At 35.2% G+C, this 23538-nt stretch overlaps 1 non-coding gene across 1 annotated transcript; it reads right to left on the bottom strand.

The window, feature by feature from the left end:
* Window positions 1-22975: 22975 nt before the first annotated feature.
* LOC122102102 lies at window positions 22976-23082 on the bottom strand. The gene has a single exon (XR_006146459.1). It is a non-coding gene; the product is annotated as a U6 spliceosomal RNA (small nuclear RNA).
* Between the last annotated feature and the right edge of the window lie 456 nt (window positions 23083-23538).

Here is a 23538-nt window from a genome sequence, read left to right as displayed (position 1 = left end):
GGCTAGAATAATTGCTCACCTGAGACAGAAGCTAGTTAGTATTAAATGCCAATCATGTTTAACTTTGTAAAATAAAGTTAACTGAAATGCCTTACAGTAGAAATAAGAAATAAAATGTGTCTGTGGATTACAAAGTTCTTACCAAAAGCTACATATATTCCTTGGTTTTTTATCTTCCAAAATTGTGTGCTTTCCAGAATCATACCTTATCTTTCCTTGCTGATTTCTTTATTTTCTTTCATATAGGGCCACAAGTTCTTCAACTATAATTTATTTTTGTGAAGAGCTTGCACATATCTATTTTCAGTCCAAACTCCTTGTAAGCGTCTCTGATCCATATATTCAACTGCCATAAAAACTTGTGAAACACTGATCATCTCTTTCCATTACTGGATATTAATGTGTAAGTAAAATTTAGGAAAATAAAGAATAACATCAATAAATATAACATGATTTTGATAGTAATACTAAACATAAATTCAATGTTGATTATTTTCTGAGCAACTTAATAAAAACCTCAAGGAAAAGAAATCAACTTTTTTGAGTGCTGATATTGTGGTTTAAAATCAATACATTACCTTCTCACTTAAGCTTTTTCCCTAAAGGGTGGTGCTCAATAATTGAACCATAACTCCCCTTCCAACTTTCTCTGGGGGATTATATAGAGGTAAGAATCTCATGGAATCATTTGTGTCCCTCTCTTGGGGTTCATTTCACTTAATATCATCTTATATGGTCATATGATACCATGTACTAATGTACTAGTTACTGCAAGTAAGGGAAACTACGAGACCTATGGTTTTATATATATACATATACATATACATATACATATACATATACATATACATATATACAATGATATATATATACATATACATACACATATATACAATATTATATATATATATATATATACATACACACACACACACACACACACACAGACATTTTCTCTTTTTTATTGGGAAAATACCATACAGAGGGTTTGCAATTACATGGGCAATGTAATGAGTATATTTCTTACCAAGAATTGTTGCCTCCTCCTTTGTTTCCCCTACCCATCCCTTCCCATCAACCCCCCCCCCCACCTACGGACCCCAAGCCAAAGTTGTAAATTTCCTTTTTCGACATAACGTCTTGTACATCTCATTGTTGCGATGAGTCCACCTGTATCCCTATTTAAACAATTTGTTTTTTTCCCTTCCCTTCAACAAATTATACCAACATCAAATACAGTGAAAACAGGGGTTGTACCATGGGGGAGGGACATGCAAAGCAACAAAAAAAATCATCTTATAAGTTAGAAATAATCACAAGAAAGAAAAATCATTTGAATCCTTATCTTGGGGTTCATTTTGCCTAACATCTACTTATCTGACCGTTTCTACCTGTCTCAGCCATATACTACTTATTGCAAATATGGGAAACCATGAGACCTGTGTTTCTTTGGGCCTGGCTTACTTCACTTAATATAATTTTTTCCAAGCCTTTCCATTTCCTAACAAATGGAGCCATGGCATTCTTTCTGTTGAGGTATAGGATTCCATTGTGTATATATACCACATTTTCTTGATCCATTCATCTACTGAGGGACCTCTGGGTTGGTTCCATATCTTAGCTATGGTAAATTATGCTGCAATAAACATCGTTGTGCTGGTAGCTTAGTATGGTCTTGTTTGTGATGATTTGGTAAATGCCTAAAAGTGGGATTGTTGGGTCATAGGAGAACTCTAAGTGGAGTCTTGGAAAAAATTATATTAAGTGAAGTAAGCCAGACCCAAAGAAACATAGATACTATGATTTCCCTTATTTGCAATAACTAGTATATGTCTGGGACAAGTATAAAAGTTCAAAAGCTATGTATATATGATCAGATAAGATGATGTGAAGCGAAATAAACCTCAAGATAGTGGTTTATCATCTAAATTGTGATTTTTTTTTGTTTCTTTGTGTGTTCCTCCCACAGAGTATAATCCCTGTTTTCACTGTATTTGATGTCGGTGCCCTGCATCTTGTATACACACTTCTCTAGCTTGGGGAGGGGAAGGGAAAAAACAAAATGTTTAAACAGGGATACAGGCTGACCCATTGTAACAATGAGATGTACAAGACAGTATGTTGAGAAAGGAAGTTTACAATTTAGGCAGGGAGGCAGAGAAGGGGGGAGGAGGGAGTGTAGTTGTGAAGGTGGGAAGGAAGGGAGGGTAGGGGAAAAACAAAGGAAGAGGTAACAATGCTTGATAGAAAATGCACTCATTACATTGCTCATGTAACTATAACCCCTCTATACAGTATTTTTACAATAAAAACCTCTCAAAAAAAGGAAGGTGTCATGTACACCAAGTATAGTAGCCCACATCTGTAATCCTAGCTGATTGGGAAGCAGAAATGTCTAAGGCCAGGCCAGAGAAATAACTGCCAAGACAGCCATCTCAACAAATGATCTGGCCATCGTGGTTCATATCTGTAATCCTACCTAATTATGTGGGAGGCATCTGTAGCAAAGTCTCAGTCAATCTAAGATCAGACCTGGGAAAAAAGTTCAAGACCTCAAGCAAATAAAAGCGACTAGAACTATGGTAACAGTAGTTGAGCTGCTTGGTGCTATACAACCAAAGTCCTTTCTAGCAAGCAGAGAACCCCTGAATAAAACCCTAGTAATATTCTTCTCTTCCACCAAAAAGCCTAAGTAATTTTGTTTTATTGGAACATTAATTTCAAGGGCGCTGACAGATCAGAGATGATGACATTCTCTTTAAAATTAGGTATTCAAAACAGACAAAGTTATTTAGGCTTTGAAAGACTTGAAAAGGAAGGAAAATGCATATGGTTTTTGTTAGCTCCATAATTCTTGAAATCATAAAATGCATATATCCATGTATGTATGTATATACATACATGTATATGTACGTACAAGTGGTTCATCTCTTTTGTGTGTAGCAAATGGTACAAATGAATCTGTACAATCACTATTCAAAGTCATGAATAGATGAAGAGAATGAGCAAAGAACTCATTCAGGAATCTACTCCTAGCCAATAACCCTGACAATATTTTACATCAGTTTGCATGTGTCAGTTACTGCAGTACAGGGACAGTACGGCAACAATGGGATACCAGGCAGAAGAAATGAGAAATGAGATACAAATTGCACAATATTCTTTCTGATGGGTAAGTAGAATTTCCAGCGTGTGTGTGTGTGTGTGTGTGTGTGTGTGTGTGTGCATGTGTTTGTGTGTGTATTACATTTTCTTGATTCATTTCTCTCTTGAGGAGTACATGGGGTGATTCAGTAAGCATGGTTGTGCTGAAACTTTTACTACATCCTAGTTGGTAAACATTCAGGAAAATGCCTAGGAGTAGAGTTGCTGGATAATATGGAGTGGGTAGTCAAAAGAGGGGTGAAGGGGGAAGATGAGAAGAATGAAAAGAAGAAAAGGGGTGAAGTGCAGAGAGGAATCCAGTAAATATCCTACAAAATTAAGAAGAGTAAAGGAAGAGGTTCATAGAGGAGGGATGGATGAGAATGTTGAAAGGGTTGTCATTGATCAAGGTATATTATATGCATAAACTGCTTTGTTTAATGATAACTCCTTTGTTACTTAAAATAATAATTAAAAAATCATGTCCCTAAAATGTTATGCCATTAGAAGCAGAGCATGAGAATCTGCTCAGATCATTTCTAGGGTCTATAAATCTTTTTTCATTAGGATGAGTTTCAGAACAACACTAATGATGCATATTATATGAAGAAAAATTAATGATTTCCAGCTATTTAAAATAATCATTTTTGGAGATATGGCTCAAGTGGCAGAGTACTACCTAGTGAGCAAAGCTGTCAGATACTGAATTCAAGCCTTTTCTTTTAATTGTGAAAACACTGTACAGGGGGGTGAAAATTACATGGGCAAGATAATGAGTACATTTCTTATCAAGCATTGTAGCCTCCTCCTTTGTTTCCCCTTCTCATCCCTTTCCATCCGCCCCTTGCCCCCCCACCCAATTATCCCCACTCCCGCCCCCCTCCCCCGCACCAAAGTTGTAAAGTTCCTTTTCGACATAACGACTTGTACATCTCATTGTTGCAATGGTTCCACCTGTATCCCTATTTAAACGATTTGTTTTTCCCCTTCCCCTCCACAAATTATACCGACATCAAATACAGTGAAAGCAGGGATTATACCGTGGGGGAGGGACATACAAAGCAACAAAGAAATCATCTCATAGATGTGTTAGAAACAATCACATGAACGAAAAAAACATTTGAATACATATCTTAGGGTTCATTTCCCTAACATCACCTTATCTGAACTTTTCTGCTTGATTCAGACATATACTAGATATTGCAAATAAGGGAAACCATGAGACCTATGTTTCTTTGGGCCTGGCTTACTTCACTTAATACAATTTTTTTCCAAGTCTTTCCATTTCTTAACAACAGGGGCAATGTCATTCTTTCTGATGGAGGCATAGAATTCCATTATGTATATATACCACATATTTTTGATCCATTCATCTACTGAGGGGCATCTGGGTTGGTTCCATATCTTAGCTATAGTAAATAGTGCTGCAATAAACATAGTGGTACTGGAAGCTTTAGTGTGGTCTTGTTTGTAAACATTTGGGTAAATGCCCAAAAGTGGGATTGCTGGATCATAGGGGAGCTCTATGTGGAGTCTTTTGAGGAACCTCCATACCACTTTCCAAAGTGGTTGAACAAGTTTACACTCCCTCCAACAATGCAGTAAGGTTCCCTTCTGTCCACATCCCCTCCAGCATCTGTTGTTATTAGAGTTCTTGATATTAGCCATTCTAACTGGGGTGAGGTGGTATGTCAATGTTGTTTTGATTTGAATTTCTTTTATGGCTAGGGAGGTTGAGCATTTCTTCATATGTCTATTGGCCATCCTTCTTTCCTCTTCAGAGAAGTTTCTCTTTAAGTCTTTAGCCCACTTATTTATTGGGCAGTTGTTTCTTTAAAGATTTGTTATTGGGGGATTTAATGTTGTGAGTTCCAAGTATATTTTAAATATGAGAACCTTGTCCATTGTGTGGCTAGTGAAGATCTTCTCCCAATCCGTGGGCTTTCTATTGATCTTGCTAGCTATGTCCTTTGCCATGCAGAAGCTCTGCAACTTCATGCAATCCCATTTGTCCAACCTTTCTTTGATTTTTTCTGTTTTGGGGTCTCTATTAAGACAATTCCGGCCTGTGCGAAGGAAACCTAGGGTTTCTCCTATTCCATCCTGTAATGTTTTGAGAGTGTCAGCTTTGACTCCGAGGTCTTTGCTCCATTTGGAGTTGATTCTGGTGCAGGGTGATATATAAGGATCTAGCTTTAGCTTTCTACAAGTAGTTAACCAATTTTGCCAGCACCATTTACTGAAGAGGCTGTCTGTCTTCCGTTCTATTTTTTTAGCTCCCTTATCGAAGATTAAATGGCTATAGGTCTGTAGGTTCATTTCTGGGTTTCCAATTCTATTCCATTGGTCCTGAGGTCTGTTCTTGTGCCAGTACCAAGCTGTTTTGATTACTATGGCTTTATAGTAGAGTTTGAAATTTGGTATTGATATTCCTCCAGCAGTGTTCTTTCTGTTGAGGATCATTTTTGCTATTCGGGGTCTTTTATTGTTCCATATGAATTTTTGGATTGCCTCTTCTATTTCCTTGAAGAATGAGTGAATTCAACTCTTGATCTCGAACATAAGTAAAAACAATCAATAAAAGTCAATCACTTTCCTGGGCACTGGTAGCTCATGCCTTTAATCTTAACTTTAATCAGAAGGCAGGTATCTGGGGATCTCAGTTCAATGTCAGCTCAGATAGGAAAGTCTGTGAGATTCTCATCTCCAATTTACTGCCAAAGAAAGCTGGAAGTGGATTCGTGGCTCTTAGCCTACAGCAAAAACTCAGGAACAGAACCCAAGCCTTGAGTTCAAGCCTTAGAATAGTGCAATACATACACTAGGGAAGTAATTCACTCAAGTTCTCAACCTTTAATTTCCCTAATCCTAACTCTAATCCTGGTCACAACCCTAAGAGTAACCTTGATGATAATAGTAACTCAATCCTAAAATTAATGGAAAATACTCAAGTTTAGGTACATCTTTACAGATACCCACTGTCTTTGAAATGATTTGCACTTTGCTCCAAATTCTACATATTCCCTGACTTGGAATCTGAAATATATCTTGTTCTCTATTATGAATCATTAACCTCAAATCCTCATATCATGAAAAATAACATAGTTTCCACTGATTTTTAACTTTTACAGAACTCCTGTATCTCCAAAAAGAAGTTGCAGGTTTACTTAAAATCTACTCTAGTTCCTAACCCTTACTATATATCTAAACCTTACTAGAAACCTAACTCTAAATTTAACCCCATTGAACCCTGCATAGAAAACTTAGAGAAACTCTGTAGTTTCAAACTTATTTTACTTGAGTTTCAATAAGTTTCCAATAAGTTTCAATAAGTTTACTTGAATTAAAATAAGTTTCAAACTTATTTTACTTGAAAGTGTTAGCAGAAAATTCAGTTTTACCTTAAAGCTTACCCTTCCCTAACCCTAAGCCTAACCTGAATTAGAAAAGTAACCCTAACCCTGGAACTAATGGGCTTTGGATTCTAAAAGCCACACAAATACATTAGTTTTTATTCATCCTTTGATTTAACTCATCTTTCTTAAAATAGTTTGTAGTTTCACTCATTATCCTGCCATTATTGTAACCCTAGCCCTAACTGAAATATTGAGGCTAACCCTCACACTAATTATAACCTAATCTTAATATTGTTAGCAGTTTCTTATTTAACATTCATCTTAATTCTAACTCGACTTGTTATTCGAAGATTTAGTTTCAGTTGGACCCTTAATTTTCCATTTCCCTAGTGCTTACACTAACCCCAACTGGAACTGAAACCTATCACTCTGATAGTCCAATTCTAATGTTTAAGAAAAAAAAACTTTAGTTTTAAATCATTCTAATGAACTCTCCAGGTTACGCTCTGGAAATTAGTTTCAGTTTGCCTTATTCCCACAAATTTTCTGACTCTATTTCTGAAGTTATCTTGTTTCCTAAAATGAACTATTATATTACTTGTCCTCAAATTCTCTTTATCAGGAAAAATACTGTAGTTTCCATTCATCCTACCTTTTCCAGAAACCCTGTACCCTAAAACAGTTTCATATTTACTTACCATCTAGTCCATTACTTAATGCTAAGTCTCAGCCTAAACCTGTCTGGAAAACTCTCATTAATCATTATGAGAATGATCACTGAGAAATAAATATAATGATAATGCTCTAGTTACTATTCAATCTCACATTTTTGCTTCTACTTGTAAGTGAAAACTCAAGTTTATACTAAAATCTTTCTTATTCATAACAGTAATCATAATCAGAACAAAATACTGACCCTAATCTTAATCCTAATTATATGACAATACTAACTCTAACACAACTACACTAGTTTTCACTCATCCTAACTTGATTCAAATAAGCCTTACAAAAATAGGTTTCATTTATTTTTTGAATATCTTAGTCATTTTCTAATCCTAACTTAATCTTATCAGGAACATTGACAATAACCATAAGCCTAATTGTAAGTAGATTCTAATATTAAGAGCAATACTCTAGTTCACATTCATTCTAATTCTTACCAGGCTTATTCTAAATTTACCTTCAATTTGAGCCTCATTTTTTTCTCCTTCACTCCAACCTAACCATGGCTGGCATTCTAACCATAATCTTGACACTAACAGTATCCCAATTCTAAAATTTATGAAAAATGCTCATTTTTGCAATCTTAACTGAAATTCCACTTGTAATTCTTGAAATAAATTGCAGGTTTTCTGTAAACTCTACAGATTTTCTCACTCTTAATTTTGAATGTATCTTGTTCCATAAGAGGAATCATTATACCCATTGATCTCAAATCCTGATATTATGAAATACATTGTACTTCCATTATCCCAGCATTTCCTGAATTCCTAGAACCTAAAATAAGTTCAACTTTACTTATCATTTAACGCATTTTTTTTTCTTTTTGTTGGTCGTGGGGCTTGAACTCTGGGCCTGGGCATGATCCCTGAGTTCTTTAGCTCAAGGTGTGCACTTTACCACTTGAGACACAACACTGCTTTTGGGTTTTCTGGTGGTTAATTGGAGATAAAAGTCTCACAGACTTTCCTGCCCGGGTTAGCTTTGAACTGGGATCCTCAGAAATCAGCTTCCTGAGTAGCTAGGATAATAGGCACAAGCCACTAATTTAACCCATTTCTTTACTCTATCCTCTACCCCGATTAACCAGAAACCTAACTAATCACAGTCTGATTTAACATCAAATGGTTAATGTAAGGAAAATAGTCTAGATTCTATTCACCCACACATTTTTTTGCTTCTACTTCTTAGTGGAAAACTAAAAGTTACCCTAAAGCTTATCCTTCCCTAATCCTAACTAGAGCAAAAAAATATCTCACACTTTAAACCAAATCATATCTTAATGTTTAAAGTAACATACACACTGGTTTTCATTCATTCTAACTTTGATGCCATTCATTCTTCTTAAAATATGTGGCAGTTTTACACAATATCTTCCATCTTTTTCTCATCCTAACCCCAGCTCTAACTGGAACACTTTGCCTAATCCTAAGCCTACCTATATCTGAATCATCATGTTAATAGCAAGCCTCTTTTTTCACATTTATCCTAAATCTTGCTCAGAGTGTAGTTCTAAATTTTACTTGCATTTTGAACCTAAATTTTTAAGCGTTTTCTATTTCCTGGCAAGTTTTATTTTTCATTATTTCTTAACAATTTTATTTTGTTGTAAAGATGCTTTAAAGAGCGATTAAGTACATATGTAACATAAGGAGTACATTTCTTGTTAAGCATTGTTACCCCCTTCTGTCTTGTTCTCCCACTATCCCATTCCTCCCCACTTCCCTTACTCCTCCCTCCCCATGGTGTAAACTTCATTTTCAACAGTGTCTTTTGAGTATCATTGTTGCAATGTGTCATTCTGTGTTGAACCTAAATTTTCTATTTCTCTAATTCTAATTCTAATTCCGTCTGGGATCCTAAGCCTAACCATAATAATAATGATAACTCAATTCAGAAGTTAATAAAAAATATTTAAGTTTTTATTTAGCCTATTAATCAACCATACATCTTGAATTAAATTGTAGTTTAGCCTAAATCTTCCAAATTAGTTTATATGTACATATACAAAGACGTAATTTTATGTGAAAAACAGAAGATCTTTGGAGAAAGAAGTAATGAAACTGAAATAGAGGGAGTATAATCAAATGCTTTAAATATATTATAGAATTGCCAATTCTGACAATTAAAAATCATTAAGAAAACAACTAAAAATTAATAAATAAGACACTGCCTTCTAGTGTTCTTTAAGAGAGCCATGATATGTCTTGTGAAAAAAATACTTGTGTTAGATAAACTTTGTTCATGCATAATTTATATTGTTATTGGCATATTATTTAACTTAATGAATAAAAATATGTCAAATAAGATTCCATGACAAAAAATATAAAACAATTATTTAGCAATTGTTTGAGAAAAAGTTACAATCATGAGTTTTAAGAAACTGAATTTCTATTTCCCAGAAAGCAATGAATTAGGTTTACTAATCTAGTATTTGTAGTAAGTTTAGAGAACATAATTGGCATGAAAAACAACTAACTGTACATCTTCTTTCTTGAATGAGTGATATTTTAAACATTATCTTTTATTCAAATGAATACTTAGGTTTACATTTTACATTTCAAAATAAATGCAATTTTATCTCTTTTCAGAACAAGTACTTACACTGCAATTAAATGTACTAGCATATTCAGGTATTTAAAAGCTAAATTTTCTATGTTTGAAATGTAGCTCTCCATGTTCAGAATGACATGATTTTTTATTCATAAATATCTAACCTTGGATTTTTGCTTCATCAATATAAATTGTCTCGTGAGGTTGTAGTGAAGGCTCCAGTAACCAGAATGGTCAAAATGATTTCCTGAATTCTAAATTTTAAATCTAATCATTTTTAGCCTTTGATTATATCACTTATTGTCTCTTCAGAGCAATTAAGCTAAAATAAATACTACTTTGTAAACATTTCACTCACATTGTAAATAATATTAACATAGGTAAAAAAGACACAAGTAAATAAGAAATTATTTTCATTAGTTTTGCTTAATTTTAATTTACTTGTAGCAAAAGGTTAAAATGTCAGGTCTCTTTCTTTCAATGTAATAACATACATTTCATATTATTACTTTCTCTTTATAGAAGCCTGAAATCACTATTTCAAAGTAACACAAACAGAAAAAAATAAAGGGCTACAACCATCACAAATCCTAAATTATTTGAAAAATCCACAATATCAAAAATAAACCTGAGGAAGTGGAAAAACAATGGCAGAATAACAACAGAATATTACCCTGGATCTAGCTAATGAAACAGATATTTAGAGTCCTAGCAGGTATTCCACTTCTAGCAGGTCAAACCAAGTCAGGTATAATTATATATAAATATATAATTCAAAAGAAGATTTTATACTGTCTTGACAAGAAAACAGAAATCTATGAAAAGTTACCCAGCCAGGCAGGTGACTGTTGTGACTGTGTTGACCAACATATTCAAAAGCACAGCTGCACTGTGGAAATAAAAGGGCCACATGGGAAAAAAGCAGGAACAGAGGCAGCCACATCCAAACACAGACACAATTCATCTTACCACTGGACAGTTCGAAATCTCATTGGAACCACAAGTATTAACATAACAATATCTCACCACAAATGATCTCTAATCCTACACTTAATCGTCCAGACAAAAACCTAATTCCAGAAAAACAAATCACAACAGAAGACCAAACCAAACCTGCAAATCAACCAAGAACATAGAGAGTCACCTATTAAGATCACAGATCCCACAAATAAAAGCCAAGAAATCCACCAAATGGACAGAAAAAATCAAAAAAATACAAGAAAACTGATAATTCACACAGGAACTGACCAGACATTAGAACAGACAATTAAGGACCTAGAAGAGAGTATTCAAAATACATTACAAATACTGCTGAAAAATGTGATTAATGAAAAGATACAAAACCTCTAAAAGGAAATTTGTGAAAAAGATGAGACCAATCAAAGATTAGCATAATAATTCATGGAGATGACAAACAGAAAGATAAATAAATTCTGAGAAGGCAAAGGAGTCCAAGGAAAAATTCGTTAAATAGTTAAAAGGTATGAGAGAAGACACAGCTAAAATAAACCCCTCCAACTCCCCTACCCAAAGAAAAAGATGTAAAGAAAGTCCACACAAGACCTAAAACAAAGCTTTAGTAAAGATAGAAGCCATAAAAAAATGACCAATTAGAAGACAGAGAATTCAAAAACAAAGTAGAAAGTCTCCACAGCGAATAGATGACATAGAAGATGTTAGGCATCAAAGACAGACTAGGTCTAATAGAAAAGAGGAGCTAATCATTTAGAACAAATCCAATAAATAAGAAATGATCTTGCTGGAAGTTCAAGATTCAGTTAGAAGATTAAACTTGGGGGAGAGAGGTATCAAGAAGGAGAAGAGCAGGAAACAAAATGGATGGGAAACATATTACAGAATTCTAGCAGAGAACACGCCAAACATCCAAAAAGAAAGGCTCATTCATAGAAAAGAAGCCTTTAGAACACCAAACAGAGAATACCAGAACAGAACAACCCACCTCCACATCATAATCCATTAGAGGATCATTAGAGATCAAGGAAAGGATTCTTAAAGCTGTCAGGAGAAAAGATTGATTATTTATAAAGGATATGCAGTCAGAATAAATAATGATTTCTTAGCCGATATGGTAAAAACGAGAGCCTGGCATGATATATGGCAAACATTAAAGGCAAACAACTACCAATCCTGAATACTGTCCCAAGCCAAACTCTTCTTTACATTTAAAGGATATATAAAAATATTTCATGACAAAGAGAACTTGAAACAACTTATCCCCACCAAATCAACAAGATAGAAATTAATCAAATATATCCTACATAGAGAGGCCAAGAAGAACAGGAACTGGTTATATAAAATGCTCCCTACCAGTGAAAGGATATATTTTTTATTGTGAAAATACTGTACAGAGGGGTTACAATTACATGGGCAAGATAATGAGTACATTTCTTATCAAAGCATTGTAGCCTCCTCCTTTGTTTCCCCTTCCTATCCCTTCCCATCCTTCCCCAACCCTCCCACCCAGTCCTCCCCACTCCCCCCCTGCACCAAAGTTGTAAAGTTCATTTTCATCATAAGGACTTGTGCATCTCATTGTTGCAATGGGTCCACCTGTATCCCTATTTAAATGATTTGTTTTTCCCCTTCCCTTCCACAAATTATACCGAACAAAGTAAATATAATAAGAATAGATGAGGCACAGCTCCTAAGAGCAGGAATTATAGATATTTCCCAGCCTTAACTTTCAATATCAATGGACTTAAATTTCCAATTAGAAAACACAGATTAGATAGTATTATAAAAAAACAAGATGCATCCATCCAGTGTCCACTAGAGATACATTTCATTGACAAAAACAAACACATACTCAAACTGAAAGGCTGCAAGGAAATTTTTCAAGCAAATGGATACCATAAAGAGGCCACAGTAGAATTACTAACATAAAATAATGTAGAACTCAAATTAAAATTAGTAGGAAGAGACATTACATATTGATAAAGGCAGCTCTCCATTAGGAAGATACAACAAGTGTAAATATCAATGCCTTGAATCTTGGACCACCCCACATCATCAACCAAATACTACATAACCTAAAAACACATCTCAACCCATCACTGTCATGCATGGATTGGTTATCCAGGAAAAACTCAACCAAGAAACTGAAGACCTAGGGTTGGAAAGATGGCTCAGTGATAGAGCGCTTGCCTTGCATGCATGAGGCCCTGGGTTCGATTCCTCAGCACCACATAAGCAAAAAGAAAAAAGCCGGAAGTGGTGCTGTGGCTCAAGTGGTAGAGTGCTAGCCTTGAGCTGAAGAGCTGAGGGCAGTGCCAGGCCCAGAGTTCAGGCCCACGACAGGACCCAATAAAACAAAAAAAAGAAACTGAAGATGTAAATAACTGCATTGACCACCTTGCCCTAACAGACATCTACAGAATATACATTCAGTATCAGTATGTACATTCTTTGCAGCAGGTCATGGAAGATTCTCCAAAATAGAACCCATCCTATGTCACACAGAATTTCTGTCCAAATTGAAAGAATAATTAATTGAATTCCCATAGCTTGTCAGACCACAGCAGAATAAACACAATTAAACAACTAAAACAAAAAAAAATTGTCAAACCTATGAAAACTGAAAAACACATTGCTGAATGACCAGTGGGGCACTGAAGAGATTAGAATGGAAATCTGAAAGTTTCTGGAATTTAAGAAAAATGAAGACACAAAATACCAGCTCCTCTGGGACATATTAAATGCAGTACTTACAGGAAAATTTATAGCTTTGAATGCCTACATCAAATAATTGGGGAAATCTCAAATCAGTATTTTTATTATGTACCTAAAGCTCCTTGAAGAGAGGAACAAGTCTAAACCTAAGTAGGCTGAAACAAATAAAAAAGTTAAATCAGAAATAACTAAATAAGACAAAATAAAACATAGGAAGATCAACCAAACAGAGTTGGTTCTTTCAATAAATTAACAGACTTGACAGACCCTTACCAAATCTGACTAAAAAGAGACTTTATATAGATTGGGAGGTCTTTAGTTGCTCTACAACATACAACGGCCTCATACCTCAAATATTCTTAGAGACCCAAAATTAACCCCCCCCCCAAAAAAAAATCCTCATAGAAACAACAACCCTCATAATATAAGTGAGCTTAAGATTTAAGGAGAGACCTCTCTGAAGAAGAAATATGAATGGCCAATAGACACATGAAGAACTATGCAACATTTCTGCCCATAAAAGAAATGCAAATCAAAGCAAAATTGAGATTCCACCTAACCCCAGTTAGAATGACCATAATGAAGAAAACTAATAATAACAGATGCTGGGCTGGTGGGGATGTGGCCAAAAAGGAACATTACTACACTATTGGTGGAAATGTAAACTTGTTCAAATACTCTGTAAAGAAGTATAGAGGTTCCTCGCTGGAGCTCCCCTATGATCCAGAAATGATGGATCAAGGAAATGTTGTACATATTCACAACAAAATTCTATGCTTCCATCAGAATGATTGACATTGTCCCATTTGTAAGAAATGGAATCATTTGGAAACATAATAATTCAAACAAGCCAGACCCAAAGAATCAGAGGCTACATGTTTTCACTCATTTGGAAAAACTAGGATATGTCTAGGATATTCACAGTAGCTCAATAGCAATATGCATATCACCATAAAATGATGATGCTTATCAAAATGAGCTCCAAGAAATGGATACAAGATGATTATATAGTGAACTGTTCTTAGTTATTTCTATTTAGTTTTCCCCTTTGGTTTATTCCCAGTAATCACTGTTTTTGATTTCTGTACCCTTTGTCTTACACATAAGTCAATCTGATTTGGGGAAAGGAAGGGAAATCACAGAAATGGTGAGACAAAGATTAACCAAAGCAACAGTGATATTCACTAGACACTATGTTAGAAATAAACTTTACAACTTTGTGGGAGTGGGATGTCAGGGTTGGGGGAAGCAGAAAAAAATGAGGAAGGGGTAACACTGTTAAAAATGTACTCATTTGGGCTGGGAAGGTGGCTCAGTGGAAGAGCGCTTGCCTTACATGCATGAGGCCCTGGGTTCGATTCCTCAGCACCACATAAGCAAAAAGAAAAAAGCTGGAAGTGGTGCTGTGGCTCAAGTGGTAGAGCACTAGCCTTGAGCTGAAGAGCTGAGGGACAGCGCCCAGGCCGAGTTCAGTTCCCACGAACAGACCAAAAAAAAAAAAAAAGGTACTCATTACTTATGTAACTGTAACCCACCTCTCTGTATATCACCTTCATAATAAAAAACAAAAACAAAACAAAACAATTAGCGAACTCATCCAAATACAGAAAATTAAAGACAAAAATGAGACAACACAACAGATATAAGCAAAATTGAGAATATTATAAGAGAATACTTTGAAAATCTTTTGCCAATCACCTGAAAAATCCTGGGGAAATTGATGCTTTCCTATACTGGATCTGAAACAAGAAGTAAAACATAAAAAGAAATGAAAATGAAATGTCAATAAACCACTTCCCATTCCAGAAAAATCTACGACTCAATGAATTTACCATGAAATTAAAACCTGCAAAGAACTTACAATACACAGTTATAACTCTTGAATGGAATAGAAAGGGAAATGGAATTATCAAACACATTCTATGAAGCTAGAATTAGGCTCTTCTCCAAATCACATAGGGACTCACCAAAGAAAGAGAACTATGAACCCAACTCTTTGATAAGCGATGATGCAGTGGACTTTCTAGCAAGAGCAATAAGCAAGAGAAAAACATAAAGGGGATCCAAATAGGGAAGATGTAAAACTATCCCTTTTTACAGATGTAATGATCCTGTATTTAAAGGACCCTATAGCTTCCTCCTTCAAGTTACTAAAGGTGATGCTAACCTTCAGCAATGTAGCAGGGTATAAAAACCACAAGAATTAGTAGTTTTTCTGTGTTACCAACAATGGGAAGATCCATGCTGAAATCCAAAAAACAACCTCATATGTATTAGCCTTAAAACCAAATCAAATCTAAACCAAACAAAACAACAACAGCAAAACTAGGAATTAATTAATTTAAATAAAATGTGAAGGACCTCTACTGTGAAAACTTCAAAACTCTAAAAAGGGAAATTAAGGAGACTCAAGGAAATGGAAAATTTTTTAATGCTCCTGGTTGGAAGAATTTACATGGTGAAACTGCAATGCGGTCCCCCAAAAATTGACAATGCAATACTCATCAAAATCCCAACTATATTCTTCAATACAGTAGAGAAAGTAATCCAAATTTAATATGGAATTACTAAATTATAGGTGAAACAGAAGGCTTAGAAATGAATTCATGGGCCTATCACACACACACACACACACACACACACACACACACACACACACACACACACACAGTGGAATTCTACTCACCCATCAGAAATGATGACTTTTCACCAGTCTTAAGGAAAATGAAAGGCTTGGTAAAATTATACTAAGAGCAAAGAGAACAGAATGCAGACTCGGAGCAATATAGGTTTCATGGATTCATTCATTTTTGTTAGCTAGAAGGTGCCCACAAATCTACAAGTAAACAAGACTGATTCTACCTCCTCCCAGTAAGAATGGCCATTATCAAGAAAACTAACAATAGCAAATGCTGACATGGATGTAGCCAATTGGGAACTCTATTACACTGTTGGTGGGAAATTAAACTTGTTCATCCACCGTGGAATGCAGTACAGAGTTTCCTGAAAAGACTAAATATAGATCTCCATGAAGACCCAGTAATTCCCCTCATCAGCAGTAATTCAATAAATAACAAGCAAGCTCACATGAAAGCTATCAGCATAACCATGTTCAGGGCCCAGGCCCAGTGTTCAAGGACTGGAAAAAAAGTTATCACTTCTGGTATTTGTTTTTAAAAATATGAACTTTTGACATAAGAAACCAGATCATTCTATTTGCAGTAGCTAGGATAGGACTTAAATGTTGTGGGTGATAAAATGGCTTCTTTGTTGAATGTTGGAAAAGATGTAGGCAGTCCAAGAAAAGGGATATTTTTTTTGTTGTTGGTTGAGGGGCTTGAAGTCTGGGCGTGGACACTGTCCCTGAGCTCTTCAACTCAAGGTGAGTTCTCTACCTCTTGAGCCACAGGGCAACTTCTGGTTTTCCTGTGGTTAAATGGAGATAAGAGTCTCTGGGACTTTCCTGTCTAGGGCCTTTGAACTGCAGTCCTTAGATCTCAGCTTCCTGAGTAGCTAGGATTACAGTTGTGAGCCACTGGCACTAGGCTAAAAATGGGGGGATTTTAGAAAAGAAAGTCCACCTCTTTACCTGTGTCTAAACCTCAGATATCACTATTAGAACACTTCATCCTCAACTCATTTCACCAGACATTTGTAAATTTTCTCTTTCCCTTTATGTAGGAATACTGCAGTCAATATCAACTCAGCTGTGGGACTGGATCAATTGTATGTTAATTGCTAGCACCTAAATCAAGAACTGTTACATCAAAACAAATGAACCCCTCACTTGGAATAATTGTATTCTTTTTATTACAAATCTGTGCTTTATCAATTCCTAAGGTGATATTGGACATCCTAACAGGGTGATGATATTTTCTTTCTCTTCAGCAATTGTCCTTCTCCCACATGTGTTCAAATATTTAAGATTTCAAAGATTTCCATTGATAATTCATTAAGCTGACCTCTAAGATAATGTGCGATTCTTGAATTTGGTCTGCTGTCTTGTTCTTACATGCACAGGCTTTTTATTATTTATTTGTTCTACAAGGAATTCTACTTTCCAATCTTCGTGTGATCAATTTTAGTCCCTTTCATCAGTCTTTCTGACTCTCTCTCAGGAGTCTCATTTGAGTCTGTCTCATAAAAATATATATTAGTTATCAGCTAAATGACTCTCAATTTCTGTTTCTGGCCTGACTTCATGTAGGCTGTGATAGCAGCCCTGACTGGCTGTGCTTACTGCAGTGTGTTTTGTTTGTTTTGTTTCTGGTTTTGTTTTGTTTTGTTTTAGAGGTCTAGGATTACTATTCAAGGTAGTAGGTTTTCTGGGCCCCTGTGATCCCCTGGCCTAGAGTCAATGGGGTTAAAATGATTGATGATTGTAGAATACACTTTGAATTATTACATTAAGTCACAGAATTAAAAAAGTAATAATATATTATTTGTTTAAATTCTGCTTCTCAATTTTACAATTCATGATATATATTAGTAAAATTAGATTCACTTTCTTCTTTTCTATAGCTGCTAAAAGTAAAATTATATATTAAACATTCAACATTAAGAAATCAATAATAAGTAACCTATTATTAAAATGATATAATACTAAACTGTGATTTGAATTATAGTTCTAACAAATTGTGATGTAAACAACAATTAATAGAATTATGGGTAATATTTTTTAAACTTACCAGCTTTTTATTTGTTTCCTAATTGTCTCATTTGTAATTTTTGGTCCAAGCCATCTCTTCATCCTTATTGTTTAGTTTTCTATTTTATCTCTAATGGTTTGTATTTTGTTTTCCCTTTTTAGTGACTGACATGAGGCTGAAAATCTGTATGCTAGTTAATTACTTCCTATGTTAAAGTAAAATTATTGTTCTCCACAGCTGTTCTACTCTTTGTATAGTATTTTCCCCAGTCCCATATCCTGTATTGCTGCTCTCATGTATTTTATTGTATTTTTATTGTGAAAATACCATACAGAGGGGTTACAATTATATGGGCAAAATAATGAATACATTTCTTATTAAGCATTGTTGTCTCCTCCTTTGTTTCCCCTTCCCATAGCTTCTTTACTTTACTTTTTATTTAAATTTTACTGTCAAGGTAATGTACAGAGGGGTTATACTTACATAAGTAAGGTAATGAATTCATTTCTTTTCTAATTTGTTATCCCTTCCCCCATTTTTCTCCCTCTTCCCTCCCAACAGCCCCTCCAGATTATTTCCAACATATTTTCTTCTGTGTATCACTGTTGCATAGGTTCCCCCTTTGTCCTTTGCCTCACCATTTTTTCCCTTTCCCTTCCCTAGTTCAGATTAACATATTTACAATAACCAGGGTATCAAAATCAAATACTCTGACTACAGGGGATACACCATAGTTGGGGAAAACACAAAAGGTTAAAAAGAAATCACACAATACATTAAGAACAAAAACAACAAAGAACATGTCTTGGAGTTCATTTCACTTAGAATCACCTTATACGATCATATGTACATAACTATAGGGCTATTCTGCTCATTTACTAAGATTATCCTTGATGTACACAATAATGCTCCCCTATTACTCAGTAATCCCACTGCGGGGCACTTAACCAGGTGGCCACAAGCGAGGCCACACTAAAGCTACCAGCAAAATTATGTTTATCACAGTATTATTTACCATAGCTAAGATATGGAATCCATCCAGATGCCCCTCAGTAGATGAATGGATCAAGAAAATGAGACACACACACACACACACACACACACACACACGCTAACATGGAATACTATGCTTTCATCAGAAAGAACGATACCACCTCATTTGTAAGGAAATGGAAGTTCTTGGAAAAAATTATATTAAGTGAAGTAAGCCAGACTTAAAGAAACATAGGTCCCACGGTTTCCCTTATTTGTAATAATTAGTTTACACCAAGGATAATCTCATATCCTATGTTGAGCATACAACATTATTGCTATATTGTTTGTTATTATTTCTGCAAACAGGCAGGTATATTTAAAGAATTATGCTCATCTTATCAATTACTGGAGGAAGAGCATCCAAAAGAGCAACCCCTACTAGGAAGAACAACTCCTACTTATTTAGCTTCATTCCTATGTAAGTCCAGTGTTGTCCCCTGTATCCTCATGCTGTACATTACAACTCTATACCGGTTCATCCTGTATATCTACTATCTTCTACATTGTGACCTAAATGCCCCAGCAATTCCACTTTGCTTTACTTTTCAAAAAATTTCACTCTTAATGTTTGAGGTTGGTGTGTGTGTGTGTGTGTGTGTGTGTGTGTGTGTGTGTGTGTGTGTGTGTGTGTGTGTTTACAAAAATCAGAAGACAACATTTTTCCTCATTTACAATACATCTTTCAGGTCATTATAAGTTGTGGCTAATGGGAGAAGTCTCTTGCTATTTTAAGGATGAAACAGAAAAATATATTTGTGCATGCACCACAGTTGTTTATTAGTCTGTAGTTGAACACTGAATTTCGATTTATATCTTGGCTGTTGTTGTGAATAATGTGAATAACAATGAACTACAGATATATTTATGAGTTACCCAGAGAGAAATAATCACATGATTGGTGGGTCAGGTGATATTTCAACTTTGGATTTCTTTAGAAAACTGCATACTACTTTCTACAAGGAGAGTATTAACCTGTATTTTGACCAAGAGTGTAGAAAATTTCCTTTTCTCCACACTCTCACCAGCCAACCTTATTACCTTTTGAGTTTTTTTAAAGGGCATGTTTTTACTGTGTGCAATACCCAAGATGACCTCAGACCCAAATCTTTTTACTCCAACCTCCTAAAAGCTTCGAATTACAAGTCTTTACCACCACACCTGGTTCCTTTGATTTTTTTGATAAGAGTTATAATAGTTATGAAGTAGTATCATAGTAATTTTGAATTGCATTTCTCTAATGACTTTTGTTTACAAAACATTAAGCCAGCATAGAAGTTGTATTAAACACAACTTTGTAAACCCACTGGCGATTTTCAGAGCTTTTTGGTAAACATATCTATTCAGAAATTTTGAAAATTTTTAATCAAGTTTCTTGTTAATCTCATCTTTAATCTCTCAGTACAAAATCAATAATTTCAAGGTAGTAGAAAGGAAAAAATAAAGCAACTCCTAACATTTTTCAGTTTTCAATAACATGATATTGCTTAAATCATTTTCTGTTAATGCTTGAGACTATATAACTCAATTTAGTTAGACCTTATACAAGGCTATGTATTTTATTTTACGTTGATTTTTCTTTCCAAAGCTTGTGTGACTAATTTCCCTTGGTTTCTTTCTGTCTCATGTAGTTCAGATTTCAAACTGAAGAATAAATGGAAGGAACAAACAAAAAAAATACAGTTCCTCTCATCTGATGATGCCTCTACAAGAATGAGGAAAGACCTATGATAGAATATCAAAAAGACAATTCATTCTTCTAGGTCTTCTTTATCTTTGTGATGTAACTTAAATGATGTAACTTAAACGGAAGGAAGCAAACCAAAAACTTAGTTCCTCAAATTTGATGATGCCTCTACATGAATGAGAAAAGACCTATGATAGAATATCAAAAAGACAATTCATTCTTCTAGGTCTGCCTTATCTTTGAGATGTAACTTAAATGATGTAAAACACAATATACTGCTCAGATACTTTTGTTTTATCAGTTTTGTACATTTTCTTTTGGACTTCATCTCAGTCTACAACATTCCTTCATTATTATGTCCCTTATATTTTTACACTAACAAGACTTAAGATAACCAGTTTGATTTACAACATGAGAAGTTATCTACCCGGCTTCCTTGGAAGTAGAGCATGATTAATAGATAACATTGCTCACTACATGTAATGGTTTCTGCAATACTTATGACATTCTATTTAGTATTTAAAAAAAACTTCTGGCTAAACTCAAAGCTCATGCACAGAAGTTTATGTTAAGTATTTTACAAGTTTTATTTCTCTTAATTCTTAAGATAACATTTGCTATAATGCTAATGTTATTACTATTTTAGTGTTGGGAAAAATTGTAATTAAAGGCACTAAGTGCATGGCCCAAAGACACACAGTGAGGAAGGAAATGAGTCAAAGTTTCCAAAAGTCTTTCAGCAATACACAAAAGGTAGGTAAATTCTTTCCATTCTCTTACACTCTCAATTCAATATTCATATTGTCCAAGAAATTATAGCATAGCAAATATTGCCCATGGTGATTGTTTTCTATCACATTTTGTCTTCAACACAGACTGTGTTGGTGACATTGGGTTATCATGCACAGAGCTGAGCTTCTAAATTGAGGTCCAAAGAGAGACAAATTTCTTCTGTCCCACAGTTCCAGTTTCCTTTTTTAAAAAGTACTAAAGCTTTTAAATATCATCACTTACTATCTTTTAAGAATCCAAAAATGAAATAAATTCACATTTAATCAATCCAAAATGTTTTAAAAGTAGGAGATAATTAAACAGGCCCCCATGAAGTAAATTTTCTTCTACTTTTAAAATTATGCTGAAAGCCTTGTATTGGCTAGTCACACCTGTAATCCTATCTACTCGGGATAGCTACTCAGGAGCCTGGGATCTGTGGATAACCATTGGAAGTCAATAAGGGCCAAAAAAAAAATTCATGAAATTATTTTTCAAAATTTTTAATGAACTAGCAAAGACCCAGGGAAAAAAATGTAGCTCATATAGTACCTCACCAACCTAGAGAAGAAAGGTCTAGCAAGACCTTTAAGCCCTGATTTCAAACTCTGAGCATGCCAACACACACGCATGCACATGCGTTCACGCGCACACATTTTTTCCCTTCCCCTCCCCAAATTAGAGAAGCGTAAATACAAGAGGCAGATGCACCAACTTCAAATACAGAGAAAACAAGGGTTATAGCGTGGGGGGAGGAACATACAAAGAAACGAAAATTCACATCGCACATTATAAGTACGTTAGAAACAATAGCAAGAAACAAAAAACTACTTGTTTCCCTATCGTGGGGTTCAATTCCCTTAACACTATCATTTCTGTTCATATGCACATAGCTTTTGACCTTGTCTGCTTAACCCAGACATATATTCGTTATTGAAAATAAGGGAAACCATGGGACCTTTTTCTTTGGACTTGGCTTACTTCATTTAATAAATTTTTTTCCAAGTCTTTCCATTTCCTAACAAATGGGACAATGTCATTCTTTCTGATGGAGGTATAGAATTCCCTTGTGTATATACATCACATTTTCTTGATCCATTCATGTAGTGGGGACAGCTGGTTGGTTCCATATCTTAGCTATTGTAAATAATGCTGCAATAAACATAGTGGTGCTGGTAGTTTTAGTATGGTCTTGTTTGTGATCATTTAGTAAATCCCCAAAAGTGGGACTCCTGGGTCAAAGGGGAGCTTTATGTGGAATCTTTTGAGGAACCTCCATAATGCCTTCCAAAGTGGTTGAACAAGTTTACACTCCCACCAAGAATGTTGTATGGTTCCCTTGTGGCCACATTCCCTCCAGCATCTATTGTTGTAAAAATATGGAATACACCACGAATTTGCATATCGTCCTTGCGCAAGTGCCATGCTACTCTTCTCTGTATTGTTCCAATGTTAGTGTATGTGTGGCTGAATTGAGCACAGAATATTTTTTATATCAAAAGTGCAATTGTGGGGGCTGAGAAGGTGGCTCAGTGGTAGAGCGCTTGCCTTACATGCATGAGGCCCTGGGTTCGATTCCTCAGCACCACATAAGCAAAAAGAAAAAAGCTGCAAGTGGCGCTGTGGCTCAAGTGGTAGAACGCTAGCCTTGAGCTGAAGAGCTGAGGGACAGCGCCCAGGCCTAGAGTTCAGGCCCCACGAATGGACCCCCCCCAAAAAAAGTGCAGTTGGATTTTATTAAACTAGACAATTCAACAAAAAGTAAGTTCAAAAGAATTGTCATGAAATTTTAGAACCATATATTTCTTACATAAGCACAAATTTAAGAATAAAGTCAAGATTGACATGTCAAAAACAAAATAATTCCAGATATTTGTTGCTCAAGAAATGTGTAGGAGGGGGATTCAATTATTCTATACAAGGCACCTGTCATAAT

This window comes from Dipodomys spectabilis, unplaced genomic scaffold (assembly GCF_019054845.1).
Source record: "Dipodomys spectabilis isolate Male_0828 unplaced genomic scaffold, ASM1905484v1 ptg000742l, whole genome shotgun sequence".
Classification (NCBI taxonomy): Eukaryota; Metazoa; Chordata; class Mammalia; order Rodentia; family Heteromyidae; genus Dipodomys; species Dipodomys spectabilis.
The sequence above is the reverse complement of the archived record's forward strand: the minus strand, read 5'-3'. Positions and strand labels throughout refer to the sequence as shown.